Source organism: Megachile rotundata, chromosome 7 (genome assembly GCF_050947335.1).
Source record: "Megachile rotundata isolate GNS110a chromosome 7, iyMegRotu1, whole genome shotgun sequence".
In the NCBI taxonomy this organism is placed as follows: domain Eukaryota; kingdom Metazoa; phylum Arthropoda; class Insecta; order Hymenoptera; family Megachilidae; genus Megachile; species Megachile rotundata.
Genome location: NC_134989.1, coordinates 3,890,630 through 3,915,700, shown reverse-complemented (window position 1 = coordinate 3,915,700; position 25,071 = coordinate 3,890,630). Strand labels below are relative to the sequence as shown.

The 25,071-nt window shown below is 33.5% G+C and overlaps 1 protein-coding gene across 1 annotated transcript in view; it reads right to left on the bottom strand.

The window, feature by feature from the left end:
• LOC100878748 (uncharacterized) overlaps positions 1-25,071 on the bottom strand; it is a 911,930-nt gene that overhangs the window by 714,453 nt on the left and 172,406 nt on the right. The gene's annotated exons all lie outside the window — the stretch shown is intronic.

Genomic DNA, 25,071 nt, shown 5'->3' with positions numbered 1-25,071 from the left:
GGGCGAATCGGCACAAAAATGTCACGGGATAAAAACGTGTGCAATCTCTAGTACATCGGTTTACGGGTCACAATCGTTGCGGAAGTTTAATCAAACTTTGCTGTTTCTTGCTCTAACGCTTCGTCGAATTTGGCAGCGACACCAGCCTTTTGGTCACTGTATTCGTGACTACTCGAACTTTTTTATCGAATTGTCTCGGTGCTCGGCCAACAGATGATATTCGGGAACGACTCGACCCAGTTTCGATAATTGCACACCGGTCCGATCCCTTTAAATCGCTCGATTCTTCGTCTGTTTTGCCCCGTTGCCATTTCTCTCCTGCATCCTCCTTTGGCTTTTTATCAGCCGCTTAATCGTCGAAATCCGGGTTGCATTCGCGATCGCAAGAACAAACAATTACTGCAGGGATTTCGACGAAAAAATACGATCTGTGTGACAATTTGATTGCCTTAGAGCTGATTTCCTTTTTTTGGATCTCTTCCTAGATCGATTAGTATATCCGAAGGAAACGTCTGGATGAATGATGAAGTTTTATTAGATGTATAAACGGAATCCGATGGAATGTAACGAAATCTGACAAAGTACGACGGAATTTGTTATATTTCGATGATGAAATATGATGGAATATGACGGAATGTGACGTATTGTGACGGAATATGATGACATTTGACGTATTTCAAAGAAATATGAGGAACTTCCACATATTTCGCAGGAATATGATGAAATTCGACATATATTGGTGGAATGTAATGAAATTCGACGTACTTTAACGAAATATGATAAAATTCGATAAATTTCAATAGAATAAAACGGAATTCATCATTTCTTGGCAGAATATGACAAAGTATATCGAAATCCAATGAAATTTAATGAAATTCAGTAGTGTAGCGTGAAATATAACGGTATTCGATGAAATATGATGTTATATAGCAGAATTCGGCAAAACCAGAACAAATGCGACGGAATTCTACTGAATCCATTGGAACTTGTACAAATTCAACGTGGTTAGAGTCTGTATTTCTGTCCCTAAATGAAAAAATAAAGCTGTAATAGTGTAACTTGCACGAAAGGTATTATTAATTTTCGCGAAACGTTTGGTTAAAATAATTAAACTGTTCCGTTCGTAGATTATAAATTAACATATAGCATAACAAATTAATACTATTATATCATTGTAAATGAATGTACATGATAATAAGTTAATACTATTATATTATAATAAATTATCATTTTAAATCATTCAATTTAGACCACATTCTCTATAACCCTCTCATATTTGCGGACATGTATGAGTATTTATTGCATTTGTATATATATTTATTTATTTCTTGCACAGATGTGAACAGACATTGACAAGTACAGATTACTTCATGAACTAATTGAATCTCCACTATTGCGGTTTTCGGGCTCACAATTCATTTAATTAATTACAAGTTTCTTGAATACTAATTTTAGAACTTGACCAAACTGCCTGCAGTAGAAGAGAAAAAGTTAATAATTAGAGTTCCACGTAAAAGTAAAGATTCCTCATCAGTGAATTGGCAATTTATAAGCAAGGACAACAAACAGATTGGTAACGATGAATTTGAAGCTGGGGCTGGTGCAGGAAAAAAGAGGATTGAAAACAAATCAATTTAGCGGAATGAAGCGTGGCTTGGGCGTAGATAGTATCAGGAATAGGTGAAAAATCCATTGGTGGGTCACGTACAAAGGAAATGAGAATTCCGCTTCGAGGAGGAAGCCCTGAGCTACCTTCAGCAACGTGCCATCCGGATAATTATACAATCATCGCGGTCACTTTGTGCGATCGAGACTCGAGCACACTAAAGTGATATTTAATTTTGTGAGAAAGCGATTGGGAGCATTCCATTCGAATTGCCAGGGGAAAATTGCAGATACCCTCGGGTTTCTTCTTTTTGAATCTCATTAGCGGCGTGAACGTATTCATTCTATTTTAATCTAGGATGTGTTGAATCAACGGATCAATTTAGGTATAATACTTCCTAATTGTTATATTGATATATTTATACGCTTTTGTTAATATTGATTCCAATGTATTTTGATTATGTAACAACTTATGCTAGGGAGATACCAGTATGGTTAGGTTAAATGCCCGCTGTAAAGGTCACGGGTGCTGATGCGAAGGGAAGTCGAAGATGTATAATTCCAATTTTACAATTTTTTAGCTCTCCAATTATTCAATTCCTCAATTCTTCAATTCTTCAATTCTTCAGTTTTTTAATGATTACTTTTTCAGTTTTTCATTTATCAACTAACTATCAATTATTCAATTTTCCAGTCGGTAGCGTTTTGGTTATTCAATGTTTTAATTACTAGTACTTACTTACTAGTTTTCAAATCTGAGAGTTTATAAGTTCGCAACATAAATTTAAAAATATAGTGATATTGAAATTCGTTAGTTAAAAAATGTTTGAGCTTTTAAATTATTATATTTCGAAATTTTGAAAAATTTACAATTTGGAAATTTGGAATATTCGAAACATAAAAATTTTCGAATTGATAAACCTAATATATCGTATTTATTTATTTTTTTTTTTTTTTAAATCCGACATACTGATTAGGAATATTGATTGCTGTATTATTATTATTATTATAAATCTTTAATGAACCGTTAGTATATCGTAATCCAGGAAGGTGATACCTTTTATCTGCATCTGCTGAATTGATTTTAATTGATTCCTTTCTCCATGTAATTGATGCCATTGAAATTCGAGCGATATTAATTGTTCTCTAATTGGCAGTACTTTTAACAAGCAAGGAATTATTTGCATTGTGTTCATAAAAATTTTAGTAAATACAAGTTCATAAGGAGATCTTAATTAGTACTACATAATACAATGTAATTTCTATTAAATTTATTCTTTGCTTCAAACTTTCCTTGTGGACAAATTTAATTTTATAATCTTCCGATTAATTTAACATTAACATTTATCAAATAAACTTCCATACCTCTGCTATTTTTAATCTTTTAATGATACTTTTGTAAATGGGTATATAATTTTGAATTGCTCATTAATTATAGTGGTCAATTTACAAGCCACATAGTACTAGAAAATAAAATAAGTGACTCCGTAACAAACCAGTAAATTTTCTGGAAGATAATTTTTAAGAATCTTAATTATGGAACAACAAAACGTTCCAATTCTCTCATTATATAATTACGACGGAATATATTAAAAACTAGTCGTTGGTGTCTCTCCCTTGAAGTTCATTATAATCCAGACGATAATTATAAAAGTATGAAGAAGGTAGGCAGTAACGAGTGAATTACTCGTCTTGAATCAGTCCTGTTGAATTTAATAAGATATACGACTACTTCATTTAAGGGATTAGTCCCGTTCGTTATTTTTATCAACAAGAGCTAGAAAAAAATTGCACTCATTAATTGCACTTGCATATTTACTAATTATCATGATATTATTAAGTGTAACTCAAAGATTATGCAGATATAAAAATATTTTTGTATACAAATAATAATGTACGATTTGATTGTTTTTTCTGTGAACAAAGATAAAAATTTAATCTGTCTAATAAATTAACTTTTAAGTGGAATCTGTTAACTTTTTGTTTATTGAAAGTATTTTCATTTACCAGTTATTAGCAAATTGATGGTATACATATACTCGCAGACTTTTAACAATCTATGAATGACAAACATAATTCATAACAGAAATACAATAACTGTAATTGATGTTATTAATTATTCGTACCTGAATTGCCTTCGTCTCACCTGTTACAACGCAACAGATAAAACTTCAATTTTCATTTCGCACAATCAATTAATTTTAAAATTCAGATCACATTTCTGTAATTGCGAACGTTTCCGTTACTTATAATCTTGACAATTTCAACCTGTAATATGAATGAATATAAATGAGAAATGTATTTGATACAATCACTGAAATTTCATAATTATTGTTTCGCAATTACACTTCAATTAAAGATACTTCTGAATCTGAGTTTTACATACATATCAAGCAGTTGTAGACGACCATACATTTTTATTTTAATTCTACCTTTAAAACAGAGGGTAGAAACTGATATAACCTTTTTGAAAGGAATACCATGAACGTAATAAAATCAACATTTAAAATTGCAGCACTTGCCTTCAGTTTTCAACAGAAATATTTATAAAATACGATCTCCATTAATTTCACTTATTTTCCTTCGCTGTAATGAAATTTCGCAGAAGACTCATATTGATTTACAGTACACGTCGTGTGTTCTTTTTCACGTGCATCGACGTGTCCGAACTGAACGTGAAAAATAGAAAAAGATAAGGGACGACATCACATTTGTTTCGTTTAATCTTTTTTTCATCCGACCTTGTGTGTCTATATGAAAAAATTGTTCTTGCCGTGTTCGTTCACGATATAAAAAATCAAATTTTAGTCTGAATAGAATCTACGATAATCCGTGGCGTTGATTCATTGAATCGCATGCAACCGGCCGAACAAAAAAAAAACTATTTCACCAGACATTAACCACTAACGATATACAATATCGTGTCCTGCTCGATGAAATCATAACACTTTATCACACGCACGTACCACGGCAATGAAATCGATTTCCATACCCAGCACGAATAGATTTTCACGTGTGTACAACAAAGATTCAGATTAATTCGGAATTTCTAAATATTTTAAGGTTTTTGACATTATTTAAATTTGTATATAAGATTCGTTTAGTAGAAATAGCTTAGTTATGAGACTGTTAATTTTTAATTTAATTTTTAACATATTCTCTTGAATCATTCTTCACAATTAATTTTTTAACTTTTTATATAATAGTTGTTAAATTAATTCAGTATACTTATTTTTACCATGAGGTGGTAGAAATAATTCTACTTTATAAATTTTCAATGTACTTCAAAATTTTTTAATTTGCAAATTCTCTAAAATTTACAAATTTACAACTTCCCACATTTGCAAATACTTCAAAACTCAAGGCTTCAACAATTTTGCAAATTATCAAATTCATATGCTGCTAGTTTCAGAAACTTTTGTATTTTCCAATTTTTAAATTCTGTAATCTTCATATTTCCAAGATTCCAAATTCAATTTCTAATTCTAAATAATTCCCTATTCCTAAGTTTCAAATGAATAAATTATCAAATTCCCAATGAACCAAATCCTAACATTTCCATGTTCATAAATCCAAATAATTAAATACCCAATTCACAAATCTATATATTCTTAAATTTTCGATTTCCAATTCCTAAATCTCAAAATTCAGAAAGTTCCATGTTTCTAAATTCCCTAGTTTCAAAATCTTGTAAGTTTCAAACCTGCAGCAGATTCCCTCGTCTACTGTAATCCTCTATTCTCCCAAACGGTTTCCCCATCCCATACATATTACACTTACATAATATTTCGCGGAACAATTTCACCAATCATTCCGTGCTTTCATGTAACGTTTAAACAAAAACCTCCGGTGTATTGAACAGCCATAAAAACTCACGAGCATCCCAGTAGCGAACTATCGACAGCAATAATCGTCGAAATGGAATTTCACGAGAAAACATTGGAAATCTCATTTTCTTCGCGACCGATACAATTATCTTCGATACATGGGCGGCGGTTAAAAAATTTACGCGAAGCGCGAGGCAGCGGGAAATTGCGAACACCGGATATCATAAAAAAAGAGGGAAAACTGGCAAAAGAAACAGGCAGAAAGGTACACGAAACGGAAACGTTTCCCATGTGAATTCAACGTTCGTTCCTTCGCGGATTCGTGCAAACGCTTTGGCGCATCTAACTGATCGAACGTACCATTCAAAATGGAAAAACGTCACGTCACTGGTCGTTACCATTGAATCATCGCGGCTGACTTCCAGCGTCGTTCTGATCGGTCGGAAGGTATTAATTGAGTTTTCATTATCGGCCCAACTGACGCAAATATCAGCCACGTCGATACGTCGCGTACCGTCCTGTCGTTACAGCTTTTCCCGTTTTTGAATATCGAGCGTTGACCATTTCTACCATTCAGAGCGTTCTTCACCGTCGTTGTTTATCTTCGACATCTCGTGTGTCGATTCATCCCATCAATTTGATAGAATCCGTTACACACACTGGATCGTTTCCGAACAATTCAATCGCTACAGTGGGTCCAGGAATAATAGCCTCCAACACTTTTTCCAACATTTCGGAGACAAAGACTGACATTCGAAGCGTGATCGGAAAAGAAAAGTGTACAGCATGTGATCGTAGATTGTCTTACAAGGAAATCGCGGTGACTGATACATGCTGATTTTTATGATTTGCGTAGTTGTGTATTAACCCTTTGCACTCGAAGATAGTTTTATTGTTTGCAAATACCAACTTTAAAATATTAATTAAAATGTTAAATGAGTTCTTTTGAGATTATTATTTCTCTACTAATAATTTCGACTATTGTCTATTTCACTATGTTTATACATCGCATGAGCACTATTATAGAATTAATTAAATAGTGCTGTTCCGATTTGCTCGGAATATAATTAACCTAATATTTATGGGTTCTCTGTCAAACCCAAAAACATTTCACTCTTACAATTTTAAACGGATATTTAAGACCACATGAACGTATCCACAACTTGATGTTCTTAACTATTAACAATAGCCTTATAACAGGCCAGAAAAGATACATCTTTCGAATGCCAATATATCTTCCTTAAAGAAATTGATTTCAATGGTCCTAAAATGTGCACACCAGCTGTGCGCAGTTTTCACCAAATCCTTGCTATTCCTATTGGGCCAATGCACTCAAACTTATTCACTCACCAGTCGCGCAATGTGCTCTCATTACAAGGAGATGCCAAGGCACTCGGACTCGGTCATTCAACAGTCTTGAAGTGTACCCCATTACTTAATTCCTTTGAAGGACCCAAATCAGTCAACTGTTTGGGTCACCCTGTTAACAAAACGTTATGTACAACCTGGGAGTGAGGGCTAAAAGTCTTACAATCTCATTCACTGAACCATCTCACCAATCACTATATTTTACAAATAATAATCTGTCCTGATTGGTCCTCTATGGTAACGCCTTCACATCCTGAACTTCCTCCGTGGCTTTCTTTTCTAGCTGTTTAGAGGCAACTAGGTTTGTCTTACATTACCTTCGGTGAAACATACTCACTTTTACAAACCATAGTTACCATCAACGATAACGACATTCAACAATTATTACAACTAGTGGGATGATGATTTACATCCTTCATTGACCTGGACACACCAGTGTGGAAGACTCTGAACCACTTCATAAATTCTAGTTTAAAACAATAATTCTACATATAATTCCATTACCGTAACAAGTTGTGGAAACGCCATGGGTCAACGAAGATTTACAACCTTCGAGAACAGCAACAAAAAGTTCATATTTTACCCATCGAGCGAACAAATGCTTATTTCAAATTATTGTATTAAATCGAATGGCCCCTGACAGGCATCTCTCAAGCCCATAGGGTTACACCTCTCTAAAAGTATTATCGTAATTTTTTATTGAACGTTTCTTACTTTAACTCTTTAAGGCTAGGTGGGTTAAAAGCTGATCCCATCTTCTGCTTAGCTTTTGATGTATCGTGGGATATATTTTAACCCACTTCGAAAAATCAAAGTTATTCATAGCCATACAGTTTAATACTTTATTTAAAGTTTTTTATTATGTTGACAATGTTCTATGCACCAATCCAACCCATATAAAAGGAGTTATTATTTTCTTTTTTATTTCGAGTAATTTATGTTAAATAACCAAAATGAATATATATTTCAACTTTTTTATAATAAAAAAATTCTGTGCAACTAAGGTTTTTATTTACTTTAAAATCTTGTGCCCCAAAGAGTTACGGAAAAAATCAACTCTTTTATCTTCTAATTTTAATCTATAAGTAAGTATATGTGACTTGAGCTAGCTGCTTATGAATCATAACTGACGGGAGAAATTAAAAAATTTTGCAAATAAAAGTTATACTGTCTGTTTATACTTACAAATGTATGTAAAAGGTTTTTGGGGAAAATCATTCTTTTACAGAAACTAAGGTGCCTCTTCCTCTATTATTTAAAAAATTTTTATTTCTATTTTTATGAACAAAAGCGTGAATTCGTTGCAAGTTCAACGGTGCATTACGGGGTATAATTATTGTAATTATTCTCTATATAATAGCCACTTCAGATTTTGTGTATTTTCTATATTGACTATTCATAGTAAACCTACCAGCGTATAATTCACTCACTTTGGAACTAAAAATGAAATTGAGAAATAAATAAGTAAATGATTAAACATAAATTAATGTACTCATTAATTCAATTTTAAGTTTTTATAGAAAAGTTTGTATTTAGTGTAGAAAATAATAAAATAAACAAATCGTTTGGCAAATAAACAAATGTTAGTAAATATAGCAAATTCAGAATATAAATAGTATAAATCAATAATAATAGTTATTAATATCACTAAAGTAGGTTTATTACTTAATATTATTTCATTAAGTTTTAGCAGTATTTAATTAACTGTAGTAGTATCAAAGATTAGACTCATTTGTTTAATAACATTAATTAGTTCTCAAAGTAATAAAAAGTTGTTACATTTACCATTTCATGTACCAATTTTTCTTTATAAATACTTCGAAACTGTTTAAACTCAGTTTTTTCGAAGATAAGGTGATATATATAAAAAAATTCATTTTTATTTTTGCAAAAAACATTTTATTTGTTTGCCTTGCAAGAATAATAATTTAAATTTATAAATAATTTATTGAAATTTAAAATAGTTATTTTTGAATGCTGTGTAATAGCGGACGTGTTAAGTAGTTTGCTATCTCCGGTCTCAAGGGAGAAGGTAAAGTACACTGAAACAATTATTCTGAATATGGAAGACAAAGAACGCAGATGGTAATGAATATTAAAATACCGAAATGAATTAAATAAAATTGTATCGATATCTATTACGCTTTCGTATTTCTTGAAGGAGAGAACGTTGGTGTTCCCAGTGGATTCATAACGGAACGTTTCACTTAAGAAACGAGGTACCTTTAATAAAAATCCAGGCACGTACACCGAGAACGAGAAATCGATAAACTGCATGATTCGATTCGGGTCTAGGATACAATTTCTGAAGGTATCTTGGATCTGATAGGTGTAAACGAACGTCTAACACAAGAGCATTTAATTATCTTTGTTGTAATTGGATCTTGTTACGAATGTTTGTAAAGCTGATTAAAATTGATTTAAATTGTAGTTATGAAACTAATAATCGGAGTAACCTTATTTCTATCAATTTGGTACTTACAAATTGTAATAAAAATTTGTTATCACATATTTCTAAATTTCAACAGTTTCAAGCCTTTAAATATCTGAAATTTTTCGACAGGTATCTGGATATTTAAGAACTTTTATATTCACAAATTATAGGGTTTTTAGATTTATAAATTAGATAATTCCAACAGCAAATATTCAGATTCTCAAATTTCCATATTTGTAAATTATTGCTGCTTTCAGGTAGGTAAAAGAGCTTCGGTTTTCGAATCCAATTATCTGTTATGACTGTGTAATTACGATATTCCCATAATAGAAATAATAGAAAATTTAATTTTTCGTAATGACTTCAACCCTTTTAATACCGACCGAAAGAATTGTACCTAAGAGAAGAATACTAAACCTAAAAATATTTTTTAAAATTAGGTTCGAGAAGAAAATAATAAATGTAGTAAGTATAGTATTTGCGAAATTCAATAAGGAACATATTACGAAATAAAAGAGGAATAAATTAATTTCAATTGTATTTTGCATGTGTTATTAACAACGATACATTGTAGGCCAAGACAAAAGAGATTAAACATTTCTTCTAAAGTATTTTTATTCATTCTAAATTATTTATAATCCACGTCCAAATGTTATTATTTCTATATCAATTATTTACATAGTTTAATAAAAACATTATGATTTCAATATAAAATCAATTTTTTGTGATTTATAAATATTTAAATATTAATTGTGTAGCGTACAGGAATAATTGTAAAGTGCGACAAATAAATTAATTGTATTCAAAGAGAAATCAGACAAGAAAATCCTTAGAATTCCCTTGCGAAATATAATAGAATAGATGGAAATAATATTTAGCGTCGAGAACATTCGAGAAAAGCGAATACTTCAGACTAATCGAAAATTCTGTCGCGATGCGAGAGTTCGTAGGCCGCTCAGCGGAGCGAGAGGCAAGGCGCGACCCGCGAGCCGCGAGCAGCGATCGCGGAACTTGGCGACGCGTTGTTGATAGCTCGGCCGCAGGATAGCAACCGGCCTATATAAAATAGAGTCGCGCGCCCGGAACGGGCCTATTTGGCAGTCTGGGAGAGAGGACGAGGTAAGTACCATCGGCCGCTCTCGGACTAGCCTAGGGACTCCGGCAGGAGAGACCGGCGAAAATACCTGGTCGCCTGCTGGAGAAGGAACTTAGCTGTTAGGGGCTCCGGCAGGAGAGTTCGGCGACCAATACCTGGACGCCTGCTCGGAGAGTAGCTAGTAGGAAACTCCGGCAGGAGAGTTCGGCGATAATACCTGGACGCCTGCCCGGAGAGTAGAAGTAGAGGAAGCTCCAGCAGGAGAGTACGGGAGAAAACTACTGGTCGCCCGTTCGGAATGGAGAGTTCGGAGAGAATACCTGGACGCCATTCGAACGGGAGAGAACAGAGTTACTCCTGGAGAGAGAGAGAGAGAGAGAGAGAGAGAGAGAGAGAGAGAGAGAGAGAGAGAGAGAGAGAGAGAGAGAGAGAGAGAGAGAGAGAGAGAGAGAGAGAGAGAGAGAGAGAGAGAGAGAGAGAGAAAAGACATAATTCTGAAAATTATAAAAAGACTATAATTTCAGTGTTACTATGTATCTTACAATCGTGTAAGCAATTCTTAATCAACAGATGTAATTCCTTTAATTGCACAAAAATTTGCAAAATAATGTTAATTTTTAACATATTTTTTAAACAAATAAATTTTTCATTAATCCACTTACGCCATATTATTGGCCTTCTAAAACAGAAAAATTTGCACTTTTAATTTTTTGTCTAGGCCTAATAGTTCCTGAGATATTTGAGAAAATATGTTTTACAACCCCAACTTTAGGGACCATTTTCACCCCTTCAGCATGGACGATGGCCGATAAAAAAAAAATACGCGTGAAATATTTTTTTGCGTTCTATATCATACTCAAAGCGCATCAAAATCGGCGATTGCCGATTGGGTAATGTTCCCTGTCAGAATCACGTCACCCACCTCCCATTTCCGGGACCTATACTAATTGTGAGACACCTTGTATACATACAGGGTGTTACCTGTAACGCTACTCACGATTTTTCTCCTACTTGCAGCCATCTTACGAAAAAAAGTTTACAACAATATTTGCAGGGTATGAAGTGCACAATAAATTCCGTCGGGACGTTTTCAAAACACTAAGGGTGCACGGTATCCTTGGGTAATGTGAATGTCAACAATATATAGACTTTGAAGCTTCATATCTTGAGAATAACTTGTACAAAATCAAACATAGGTAATATTTTGAAAACGTTTCGATGAGGGCTACAAGAATATTCAATAATAAATGAGAGGGTTCTATTTGAGAAATTGTAAATGAGGTTCACATGACCTTCAGACAACCATTCAAGGTAAAACTGCTTGCATCTTACGTTCTTAATATCCCACAACTTTTGTCTGATACACTTTTCAATTCTGTAGGACAGTGCCAACGATCGTACCGCGAAAGTGCGTGAAAGTTCGAGAACGAAAATATAAACAGCCCTTCAAGCGTGTCGTCCCGTCTATGCGTGCGTTTATGAGTGCGAGTGTGAGAGAGAAGAGAATAAGACGAGAAAGTAACGTGATACGAGCGAGTGTGCAAATACGAATACGAATACGATTACGATTACGATTACGATTACGATTATGATTACGATTACGATTACGGTTACGGCTTACGATATACGGCTCACGATTTACGGCTCACGATTTACGGTTCACGATTTACGGTTTACGAATTCTCGTGCGTGTGTGTATTATTGTAATTTTTCGTGTACTTTATGTTCGCTGTTTTATCGTGTGCTTTAATAAAGGCTTAGTTCTTAAAAATACTAATCCTACAATACTTACAGTTGTTTTTGAAATATAAGAGTGAAGTCGGACTTTAGAGATACCCTGTACACCATCAGTACTATTAGTACGTACGTCGTGTATGTGTTACAGTGAAATGTTGGGGTTGTATTTAGAAATAATTGTACACTCTCTTTCCGTTTAATAAATGTAATATATTTTATATAAATGTTGTTAATCTTTCACGCGCTTTCGTTCACTTTCACTCCCTCTTACGTACTGCATTCTCCCGCGTCTTTTGCCCGGCAACCCACGCTATATCCCCACTCACGCACTTCTAGCACTCATCTGTTTTCTATCTTTCTCTCTCACTCTCACACTCTTTCTCTCTCTATACTACACACGAACATTCTTTCTAGATCTTTCCATAAATTTCTCGAACATACTCATACATAACAATAAAACCAATTACACACTCTCACACACACACACACATGAAACACCGAAATCTGAAGAATGTTGACTTTCACCGGTGAATGTCAACATTCACATAGTCACTTGGTGTATGTCCGAAATATTTGCTAAATACCCTTATTCTTGACTTACACGGGTAAATGTCGACAGTCACCATGCACTAATAGTGAATGTTGAACATGTAGGAGATTTATATTTTCTTCTCCGTAATTCAGTCGCTATAAAACGTCACAAGGGTGATCTAACTTTTTCTCCTTTTCGCAACTCTTTAAGCATACGTGTTCTTCCTTCATGGCCTATTCTGGTGTGAGTTTCATATAGTATATTGAATAATTCTTCATTGGTAACATAATACTCTATATTCGTTTCCCCTGGTTTTAATAATACGATTAACTTCTCTTCATCATTAATTTTTAAAACGTCAAAACGTTTTAATCGTCTGTAATCCAAAGGTGTGTTGCAGTTAGATTTAGCAGGAACCACTTCAGAAAGTATTTTAGAGTACTTTTCTTGAGAAAAATAAAAACAATTGTCTTCTCGTTTACCCGCAATTAATGCATTTAACTTTTAAAAATAAAAATCACGATTTACCGCAGTATCAATTCAGTTACGGTATCGGAAAAAAAAAATTAAGAAAATGTTGCTCGCATCATCAAAGCTTGCATAAGACTGACAAAGCTGACTGACTCCCAGCAGAACAAAGGATTTGGCGGGAGAGAACCAGTCGCCTCTTTGTCGGCTCCTCTCTTTTTGACTTCCACCAGAGCATATACATGGTGTGTTCCGAAAGTAATGCAATCGAATTTCCTGCGCCGCTCCTTGAGCCACTTGGGCTAGGTGCGGGGGACCCTAAGCTTTCCAACGAAACAAGTCCCAGAGCCCTTCGAGTTGTGAAAGGGACAGGACGTGAATTTTTATGAACCTCCGTTTGGTGACCGTGTCACGGAAAAAGTGGAGTCGACGATCGGAACAATGATACGCGATAAAGCTTTTGTGCTGAACTAAACAAATCTCTTGAGGAGACAAGTAAAATGATGCGTGGGGCTTATGGGGACTCTGTTCTGTCGTACTCACAAGTTTCGAGGTGGTTAAAGGCCTTTAACGAAGGGCGGGAAGAGGTTCACGACGATCAACGCTCTGGGCGGCCACCAACCAGCAAAACAGTCCGTCAAACAGTCCATAAAGAATTTCTTCCTGAAGGACAGATAGTTAACACCGCCTACTACGTGAGTGTGCTGGAAAGACTGCGAGAAAGGGTCGTCAGGACGAGAAAACATATTTCCGCTACGTGGATAGCGCATCACGACAACGCGCCTTGCCACAACGCGGTGCGAGTACGTGAGTTTCTGACCCAAAATCAGGTGTTGACGCAGCCCCAACCCCCCTATAGTCCTGACTTGGCACCGGCAGACTTTTTTTTGTTCCCTCGGATCAAGACACTCCTGAAAGGAACTCGTTTCTCGTCGATAGAAGACATCCAAGTGGCCGCGACCGACCCCCTGAAAGAGGTTCCGGAAAACGCATTCCAGGACGCGTACCGTTCAAGGCAGGGTCGCTGGCAAAAATGTGTAGAAGCCGAAGGGCAGTATTTTGAAGAATTTTGTGTATTTGTAAGAATTGGTTCAATAAATTTCTTTATAAAAAATCAATTGCATTGCTTTCGGAACACACCATGTATGTGATTGTCGGCATACAACGGTGAGGGTCCGAATGTACAAGAATGTAATAAAATATTCAATCTTTCACCGACGTATTTGGTCTTAGTTGACATTCACTGGTGAAAGTTGACATTCCCCAATTTCGGTCTTTCACGGAAACAAATGTACTTTTTATTGATATTAAAGAACAGTCATGTTTAGCAATTGTGTCATATATAATGTCTCTCGTTCGTATTAATATTGCCTTCTTTTCTCAGTGTATAAGCAAGATTAATGGAAAGTCTTTCAGAAGTAGATAAAAATTCATATTTCCTTAAGTTCGAAAGTAGCTTGAATTTAATGTTGATTGATGTCTTCGTCGAGGAAGGAATTTTATAATGAAAGAAGAGATTCGTCGGGTAGGGAACTTGCTGGATTAATCGAGCGTGTTAAAGGAAATACCTGTTGCAAGGAAAAACGTTTACTATAGAATATAAAAGAAGTTAGTTCAGGAATTCGCAGAGTTGTAGTGGTGTATCATGGACTGAACGGAATAAAGTTTAATCAACGTAAATCAGCGGATCGACTAGAAAAAGCAGAGTCAATCCAGAGTAAATTGTAACTCTTAACTTTGATAATACAATTCAACCAACGACACGATAAGTTCCTTTTTTAATATTTTTTCCGTTAAAACCCCGTTGTACACGAGAAGTAATTCACGCTCTCCATTCGTTTTAACAAAACAATTTCATACAAGCATTTTTTAACTAATAGATATGTAGGATGAGGTAGGTCGACAGAAAGTTTGCAAGGGGTGTGAGAAGAGATCATTTGAAACATAGTTAGCTATATGTATATAGCTTTATGCAAAGTATTATGGTTTTTGAGACGTGGGCCATTTTGTTAATTTCGCTTATTAACGGGCATTTCCGAAGTAAACGATTGTAGATAGTTCAAATTTGTATATTTTATTGTCTTCAGAACGTGCTTTATCTAAATCTATAGAATTATATGCGTCGTTGGAATATTCCATCGACTGGAATATTCCAGAATCGATCGTTAAACAAAAGAATTTCGGGCAACGACGTCGCCGGGCGGCGACGTCGAACAGTCGACAAGTCAAAGGAGTCGATGTACTCCTTTAGCGTCGTGCGGTCGCAAGACGATTATGTATTAAAGAATAAATATCCTTATGTTTCAAACCAATTAGTTATTGTTACTTTCTTTACACTCGAACCTGACCTACTACAAGTCATACAATAAAATTTTTTTGAATGTGTGATTCTAAATATTTAGAATGTGTCTTGTAGTTAACCTCTTGCACTCCTATGTCGAGAGTGGCTCGACATCACATTTCATTTGGATCTTATAAATAATTCAGGTAAATAGATTGGTTGAATATACATATTTTCATTTCTTTATTATTTATAATAAATGAAAAATGTATTTGTCACATATTCCACACTATTGTGAACCTCCTTTTGATCTACATATTTTCTAAATGAAGGAATTGGTAGGTAAAAGAAATTAAGGAGCTCCTTTTTCAAAAAGGGTTAGTTCCTATCAAATTGAAATGTTTGTGAAAACTTTTTTGTTTTGTTTCTAATGATATATTATCTAAATATGTTCCAAATAACCTCTTCTTTTATTCCTTGCAAATTTTCTATTAACCTATCTAACGCCCTGAATGGTGTCAGACATGTAATGTATGAGCACAGTGAAACAGACAATAGTGGTAATTAGTACCAGTGAAATAATAACTTTAACCGAATTCATTAAATTTTTCAACGAGAAAGTTTTAAGCAGTTGCTTAACAGCAAAATATCTTCGAGTGCAAGGAGTTAATAACATGATTTCACGCAATTTAATAACGAGGCAAATAATATAAACGAGGAACATCTATAATAAAAAAAATTTTGGTTCGCTTTTTCAAAATTTTCCTCTTGTAAGTGGCGTAATTATCGTTTTAATGGCATTCAGTTTCCCCTCATTAACCTAAATTGCCATCAAATTAATACCATTGAAATTTTCCAATTTCGTTTTACATCGAGTTAAATTGGATGAAATACATTTTCAAAGTAATTATATAACGAATAAAATGAGAAAGGGTGAAATAATGTACACAAACTCCGGACTTTGGAGGGCTTCTCATTTTGTGAAGCAAAAAAAGGATTTGCTATGCACACGTAGCAGATTTATTGGAGATTAAGTGAATTTTACAAATACAGAAATCTGGGAAGGTAGAAATACTGAAATTTTGAGGATGGAAAATTTTATAACACCACAATTTAGGGCTTTGGAAATTACAAAATTCTGTATATACATATAATGATTTGGAATTTCGATAATGTAGAATTTTGGGAATTTAGTAAATTTTCGGTAAATTTTGGAAACTGGGAAATTTTTACATTTGGATGTATGAAAGATTGAAAATTAAAAAATTTGAAAATATGAACGTATGGGGATTTCGAAATTCTGAGGATTGAAAATTTGGTAACATACCAATATAGAAATTTGTAAAATTACAGGATTACAATCTATAGAAATTAGTGACTCGGAAATTAGGAAATTAGGAAATTGAGAATTTAGAAGATTACGAAATTAGGTGATCAATAAATCAAGGAACGTAGAATATTAGAAAAATAGAAAATTAGGGAACCAAGAAACTAGAAAACAGGGACATCAAAAAGTTAGGAAATTAGAAAATTAAAAAATTAAAAAATTAGGAAACTCGGAAACTCGGAAACTAGGAAATTAGGAAATTATGAAATTGGCAAATTAGGAAATTGGGAAATTAGGAAATTAGGAAATTAGGAAATTGGGAAATTGGGAAATTAGGAAATTAGGAAATTAGGAAATTAGGAAATTAATAAATTATAAAACTAGGAAACTGGGAAACTGAGAAACTAGGAAATTAGGAACTTTGAAAATTTTATAATCTTTCCAGTTTTATAACTGGGAAGTTGGGGAATTGAGAAACTGGGAAATCAACAAATAAGGAAACTAGGCAAATAGAAACCAGAAAAGTAGAATATTCGGAAATTAGGACATCAGCAAAATTAGGAATTTTCGAAATAACGAAATCAGTGGAGTAGAAAACCATAAAAGTAGGTAATTAGGAAATTGGTTAATTGCGGAATTCGGAAATTGGTAAGTCGGAACATTGGGAAATTACAAAATTAGGTAATTGGCAAATGAGAGAGTCAGAAAGTGAAACAATGTAAAAATTCGATACTTTCAAAGATCATACCCCTAAAAATGTGCAAGTTTCGAAATTTTTACATTTTGTAACATATGCATTTTAAAATTGGTGTATTTGAAAGTACAAGAATTTAATGACTCGAAATTCTGAAATTAGGGAATTTGGAAGTATACAAATTTCGGAATGTACTGTTTAGATGAATTAAAAATTCTGAATTTTGCGAATTTGATAGTTTTTAAATTCGATTACGACATTTCAAAGTCTATGTATGCTATCTCGACATTTTTCTTACTTCTTGCTACGAATTGGCCGCAAATTTAACCTGCTACGGTTTTATCCGTACGGGTGTGCCAAATCTGATTAACTCGTGGTTGCTCTTCGTTTCGTGCCGACACGATTTTTACTGGGACATGCAAACACACGGTCCTGTCTCGTTCAAAGACATCCAAATCTAGCTAGAGGCTCTCTCATCCATTGTTATCTCGGACTTTTGTGGACTGTAGAACGAATTGTTTTCGGCCTCGCCGGCGACAGTTTTCATTTCACCATTCAGAGAACTACTGCAAGTTTTCGTTACGCCTTCTCGTTGCCCCGAAGTGTTTATTCGCGAATCGGCGCGACTTAAAACCGGAACAGGAAACACTTTCCTCGAAACTAACAGCGAAACCTTTGCAAGATGGATGATTGAGTAACGACTATGAAATTCATTTAGGATAACGTGAGTTGTGTAGAATACTATGTAGTTGTATGACATTAATAAATGGGCAAAGAGAATAAATTTTCAACAAATTAGGATAATGGATGAACAATAATGGATGACAAATAACTGATACTTCAGGTTAAACTTCAAAGGTAGAATGTGCGTTGCGACTCGTACAAGTACATACTCACGAACATCTGTTGTTTTTCCGACCTTCACCTTGCCAGTAGCTGGCGCCAGAAAGATTGCCAGTAGATAGTTAAATTTTTGCATTCCTTGCTTTGCCTCGAGTCTATCGTTGGAAAAAAGGCAGGAAAGGAAGAAAACCATTTCTTTACGGGATTTTTGAAAATTTCAGAATTTAAAGGTGTGAAAATATAGGTATTTGGGGATTTAGGAATTTGGGAACCTCGACTGTTGGGAATGTAGGGTTTAGGGATGTAGGGATTTGGGGATGTAGGGATTTGGGAATGTAGGAATTTGGAGATGTTGGGATTTGGAAATGTAGGAATTTGGGGATGTAGGGATTTGGAGATGTAGGGATTTGGAAATGTAGGGATTTGAAAATGTAGGGATTTGAGAATGTGGGGATTAGGGAATGTTGGGATTTGGAGATGTAAAAATTTGGGGATGTTAGGATTTAGTCATGTAGGGATGTAAATATTTGGATATTTTAGAAAAAAATGGATTCTTTCCTTCTTTGGCTTCTTTTTCTAACGACAGACCTGGTACAGGCAAAGTAAGAAAAATTCGACAACGTACTGACGAGGCTACTAATACCAGTTACTAGTTCAATGTAAACGCGCCCTTAGGAAAGACCAGTTGTCAAAAGAATCAATTCTTGTGAGCAATGCAAAGGCCGATGCAAAATGTCCGACCAGGCTTAACCTATTAAGGACTTCGAACATTTCGGTATAAATTTAGTACTGGAAACGCTATGTTCTCTTCTACGAATTACTATATTTAACACTGTAGAATCATTATTAATATCGATATTTTGAAATTTATTTAAAACATTCCTTATCTTTCAAATTGTTCTTTAATGTCTTCTGATCTCATCAAAATACTTCAAATTTAAAGTATTATACCAGTTTTGATATTTTAATTGTTTTTATTAAAAATATATTTGTTTACTGTTATTTTCTTATTGGGGTTACTGACGGGAATTCACAAATGCACATTTGTTTTAAAATTGTAAAGATTATGTAACAAGGGTTTAAAATTAGTAACTCGATTGTAATTTTTTAATTTTAAAGAAGTATGATGCAGACCAAAATTAATAATATTTACTGATGTTTATTAACTGAAAATAAAATTAATTTCCTTTCGAGATTAAATGGTTCATATTACGTTCAATTTTTCATACTCTACACTCCATCTTGAGTTTACGCAATGTTCCGAAGCGCTCGGAATATAATCAGCGTAATATTTATGGGTGTTTTGTCAAACCTTTACTCTTGCAATTTCAAACGGATCTTCAAGACCACATGGATATCTCTACAGCTTGACATTCTTAACTATTGACAATAACCTTTTAACAGGCCAGAAAAGCACATCTTTATAACGCCAATATATCTTTCCTTAAAGAAGTTTATGTCCATAGTCCTAAACTGTGCACCCATGCTGTGTGCAGTGTTTACGAAAATCCTTGCGTACTCGGCGGACCAGGCACCCTGACTCGGTCATTCAGCAGTCTCGCAATGTGTCCCACTATTTAGTTCTTTTGAAGGACCCAAATCACTTAACTGTTTGGGTCACCTTATTAACGAAACGTTATTTACAACCCTGGAACGAAGGCTAAAATCTTACAATCTCATTCATCGAACCATCTCACCAATCACTGTTTTTTACAAATAACAATCTGTCCTGATTGGTCCCTTTTGGCAACGCCTTCACGTCCTGAACTTCCTCCTGTGCTTTCTTTTCTGGCTGTTTAGAGACTACTAGTCAGTCTTAGATTAACTTTGTAACTATCAACTACATCAATACACAACAACCAGTATAACTAGTGGGATGATGATCTACATCCTTCATTGACCTGGACACACTAGTGTGGAGGACTCTGAGCCACTATATAAACTCTACTTTACAATAAAATTCTACTTCATAATATTAACTTTAGAAATACTCCACTACTGTAACAGGTTCTGGAAACGCCATGGGTCGACAAAGATTTACAACCTTCGTAAATAACTGTAAACAGTTTATATTTTACCCATCGCGCGTAACACGCAATAAAATCATTGAATTTTGAAAATATATGTAATTTAATAATATTGCTATAAAATTTTTGAAAACAAATTATAAATAAATTATCTTACATTCAATAAAATTCGCGTTACAAAATGATTTGTTATATGAAAACAAGTAAAAAAATAAACATTCGAAACAAGCAAGAAGTCATTATTTCTGAATCAATTCAACAGACCGTATTAAAAATGAATGGAAGCAAAATAAATCTTTAGTGTTCTCTGCAAGTTATGGAATATTGTGACTAATGTGTTACAATGTTCTGACAAGAATTCGTAAATAAATGAAGACAGTGTTTAAGCAGTTCATTACTTTTGTCTCAAGAAATTTATATGCATAGTCCAGAACAATAGTGAACGTAACAGATGGTCATTAGTTTCAATTTACAAGAATAATTCTGAATGATGACGAGGAAGTTTTGTTAGAGTTTCGCGAGAGTAACAAGATCCTTCTGTATCCATAACATTCCATAAACACGAACTGAAGTTTCAATTAAATGCACAATAATTAATCGTGCGCAAAATTTCGAAACTGTTCTGTAACAGTCCGTTTCGATGAATGTTGGGCATTGTTCGACTAGTATTTTCATAACAATTTCGAACAAAACGATGTTACTCTCGAAAAACAAAACTTTTTTAAAATGAATAAAAGCACTCTAGATTATATTTATTTGCAAATAATGAATAATTTTTAATTCAAATAATTTTGGACTGTAAAGTACGAATAATATAAATGAAAATTATTTGAAATACTGAAAGTAAAAATTTATTATTTGTTAAGCACGCATTATCTGCTAAATAAATTATATTCAGGTGAATGTGAATTAGATAAATATTTATCTAATATATCTTAGATAAATCTATCTAATATATCTAATATATCTTAGATAAATATTTATTAAAGCATATATTTATTTAAATAAGTTTATTTAGATAAGTTACATTTTGATAATGCAGGTTTCACGAATAGTAAATTTTATTTAAAATTTGTATTTTTATTACTTAAAAATTTTAAATAACGTGTAAATGTTACATTGTTTACATTCAGAATTCAGAAATTGTTTGAATTATAGTTATTCATTATTTACAAATATTAAATAATCTGCAGTAGTAAAAGTTACACCATTCGTAAATATCAAATAATTTGCAATTGCATAATTCACAATTTGTGTATCAATATTATTCGAATTAAGTTATTACCTGCTAATAACTTCGATTTGCCTATAATTTTAAACAGAAGATCACACATAACGTATTTACAAGTAATGTATTATTCATTGAATTATTAATGAATTATGATTCATTGAATTTGTTATTCAAAAGTTACTCAAATAAAAAATGATCGATTCGTAACTCGTATGTATACAATTTTTATTTGAAGATAATGTGACTAAAAAAATTATGCAGTGATTGACGACGACAACTTTATTGGATGTTAATCCAAATATAATCAATTTATTAAAATAATATTACAATAAACTATTTAACGATTTAACGATGGCAAATACACGATAAGGAATGACATTTCATGACAGAGTTCACGCTTTATATAAATTAACTATGTAATAGTTTTTTGTTAATCGATTTATGAACGTGCGATAATTTGTTATATTCTTAACAATATCTGTATATAGATAATATATCTGTTGTATGACTTGTAGCAAAGATTCTTCAGGCCGTTCGTTACAAATTTTGCTTTGGTTCGCGCGATAGGGGCCAATTAATTCTTCTTTTTTCCCCTCCAGATCGTTCACTGATTCTGAATATTTCACATTGTACATGCTATATCGGTGACCGTTATTCACTTTGCCAACTTTGTTTTACATTTATTCGCAGAGATTCGGTCGCAGCTAAATTTCTGCTACGTTCGACAGACTGCGTTCACCGTCAAATCGTATTACAGAAATTCCTGTTTCGTCGAATTACGTTCCTTTCTGAATCTGCATTACCGAACCTATCGCGTCTCGGGTTCCTCTTCGTTCGTCCTGATCTAAGCTTTTGAAACTCAAACCATGAAATTTCACCGCAATCTTTGATGACACACAGCGTTTACACGATTTAATACGAATACGCCGATTAAATTAACTTGACGGATAAACCACTTATGAACGTGCGCATTCAATTAATTTCGCATGATTATTCTGAATGAAGGTACACTTGAATTTGCGGCTATGAATATTAGTATATTCGGTGCTTTGAAGTATTTTCAAGTTATGCTAAACGATTTTCATTCATTTATTATGCTGTTCTCTGAATACGGTTACTCACGTTAATGTTCGGACATAGTATTATCCTTGCATAAGAGGAATTAATTTGCGCATTATGTTTTGCACGAAAATAAACCATTCATTGGAGATGAAAAATACATCAAAAACTCCTTTTTGCTATAATATTTAGATGAAATCATGAAATGTCGTATCTGCAACCTCACTAATGTTTATTAGCACTAAAACTGCGAAATCGGTCAGATGAATCAAATCTTGTAATTTTTAATAAGAAACTTGTGAATCCGTCAGATGACCAATTCACAAGTTTCTTATTAAAAATTACAGGATTTCTTGAAGTACTTGTCTTGAAATGTGCATTGCTTTTCATCAAAATAAATAATAGTGGGCACTAATTCATACTTTGTCGTTTTTTTTTATTTATTTTTCAGCTTCAATTTTAATTTGTAATTAAGTATACATTGTACCTCAGTAGATTTAATGTCATTAATATTTTAATGATATTTTGATAGAAGGATGTTATTTATATTAACACGAGTAAATGTTATATTTTTGTAATTGTAAGCCAAAAAATCCAATATCTACTTTAAAATACGGATGAAATTCAAAGAAAACACCCCTTTATAAAACCTTCGTATTTTGATTATAAATATTGAACTGGATTTAAAATATGAGTTTAAAGTACTTATACAACGAGTAGTGAAGATAGTGATTGTGAAATATTAATGCAATCAAAAATTTAAAACGACTTTCTAGTTTTAGTTGCATCTATGATGTCTATAAAAAGTTATACTTTGTGTTTAATAATACAATAATACTTAGTGATATAATCCAATTCTTGGAAACCGGCCAATAAATATGCTAATCCATCGAATAAGTAAATTAACTGTTAATTTAAATTAATACTTTTATTAATAATAAAAGTCATGTAATATATAGTCATGTTAATAAAAGAATTAGTTCACAGTATGTAGATTTTATAAACTGCAAATATTAAAAATACTAAAGGATCAGTTTGTTTTTCTCAAAAACACGTCTTCGAAATTTTTTACAATGCCAATTTAAATGGGACACCTTGTAGATAAGCCAAAAAATAATTCATTGCAAGATATTTTCATACTAATGCCAGGTAGCATTACACAAGTATGAATAACTTAAGTTCTCCAAATATGAATTATGTATGAATTCATATTTGAATACTGATGAATAAATACCAATTTTTTTTCCATTTTATTATTTTGACGCAGTAAAATATGTTACAGTCTGCAACAGTACACCGGCACCATTTATCTGGGAAAGAAATAATTGCATCAGAAAGAGGATGAAAATCGATAGCACCAGTTAATTGCACGAAGACGAAGAAAACACACTGCGCTATGTACATATCTCGGGGAATCCCCTTTGCGACAAAAAGATTGCAACACATTCTGAGAATGCGGGATCCTTTTACCTCGTTTCTTCGCTTCGCCGACGCGAGAATAAAATATTCCCTTTGCGATGTGAAATCCTTTATACGTTTCGTTTAGCTAGTTACTTCGCGTGTACTCCCATAGCTGTAGGAAATTGAAGGTATCAGCGAATTGTATCGTAGCTAAGTCAAAGAAGGAACTAGCTATTATATTGTTACAATCAGAATTTATACTTAAATCCGCTTTATGTGAGATCTTAAATCATCTTATTAGAATAATTGAAATTGACTAAAAGTCAAGACAGGCTATGTGTCTTTCATAAGCGCATTTAATGTTCCTCAGTGCCCGTTAGTCCACTGATGTTCTTAAGTCCACATTATGTCAGTAGTTGGTATCACTAGGCTTGCAAGTAGGTAATCGAATTTTCGCATTTTCTGTTTTATCTGTGCCAGGTCCGTTGTTGGAAAGAAAATAAGAAAGGAAAGAAACAGTTTTCTTTTCAAAATACACAAAACTCTACTTCCCCAGATAACAAAAATTCACAAATTTCCGGATTCCTAAATTCCTAAATCCCGAAGTATCTAAATTTCCAAATATCTATGTTCCCATATCTCTAAACCCCCAAATAGATAAATTCTCAAATATCCAGGTTCTCAAATTCCTAAATCCTGAAATCACTGTATCCTCAAATATCTACATTCTCAAAATCCTAAATTCTGAAATGCCCAAATTTGCAAATCCTCAAGTCCCCAGAAATTCTTAAAAGAAAATAGTTTTTTTCCTTTCGTGTCTTTTTTCCAATGATACACTCGGCAGAGGCAAAATAACAAAAGCAAAAATTCGACTACCTATTGAAAAAGCTGCTAGTACCAGTTTCTGACATAATGTACACTTCCTAAGAGAAGTTTTATCGAGTCCAAAAGTGCCCTAAAAACGATCATGTTAGCTGGGATCTCCTCAGGACGAATTCGTGTTGTAGAAGATGTTCTTGTACTTTTGTCGTAAAGAGACAAAATAAAGAAATCTAACACATTTTAATCGCGCTTATGAAATTTATTCAGTGGAGTGTCACACCTTCATCGAACTATTTCAGTTAGATTACAATTTTGATTC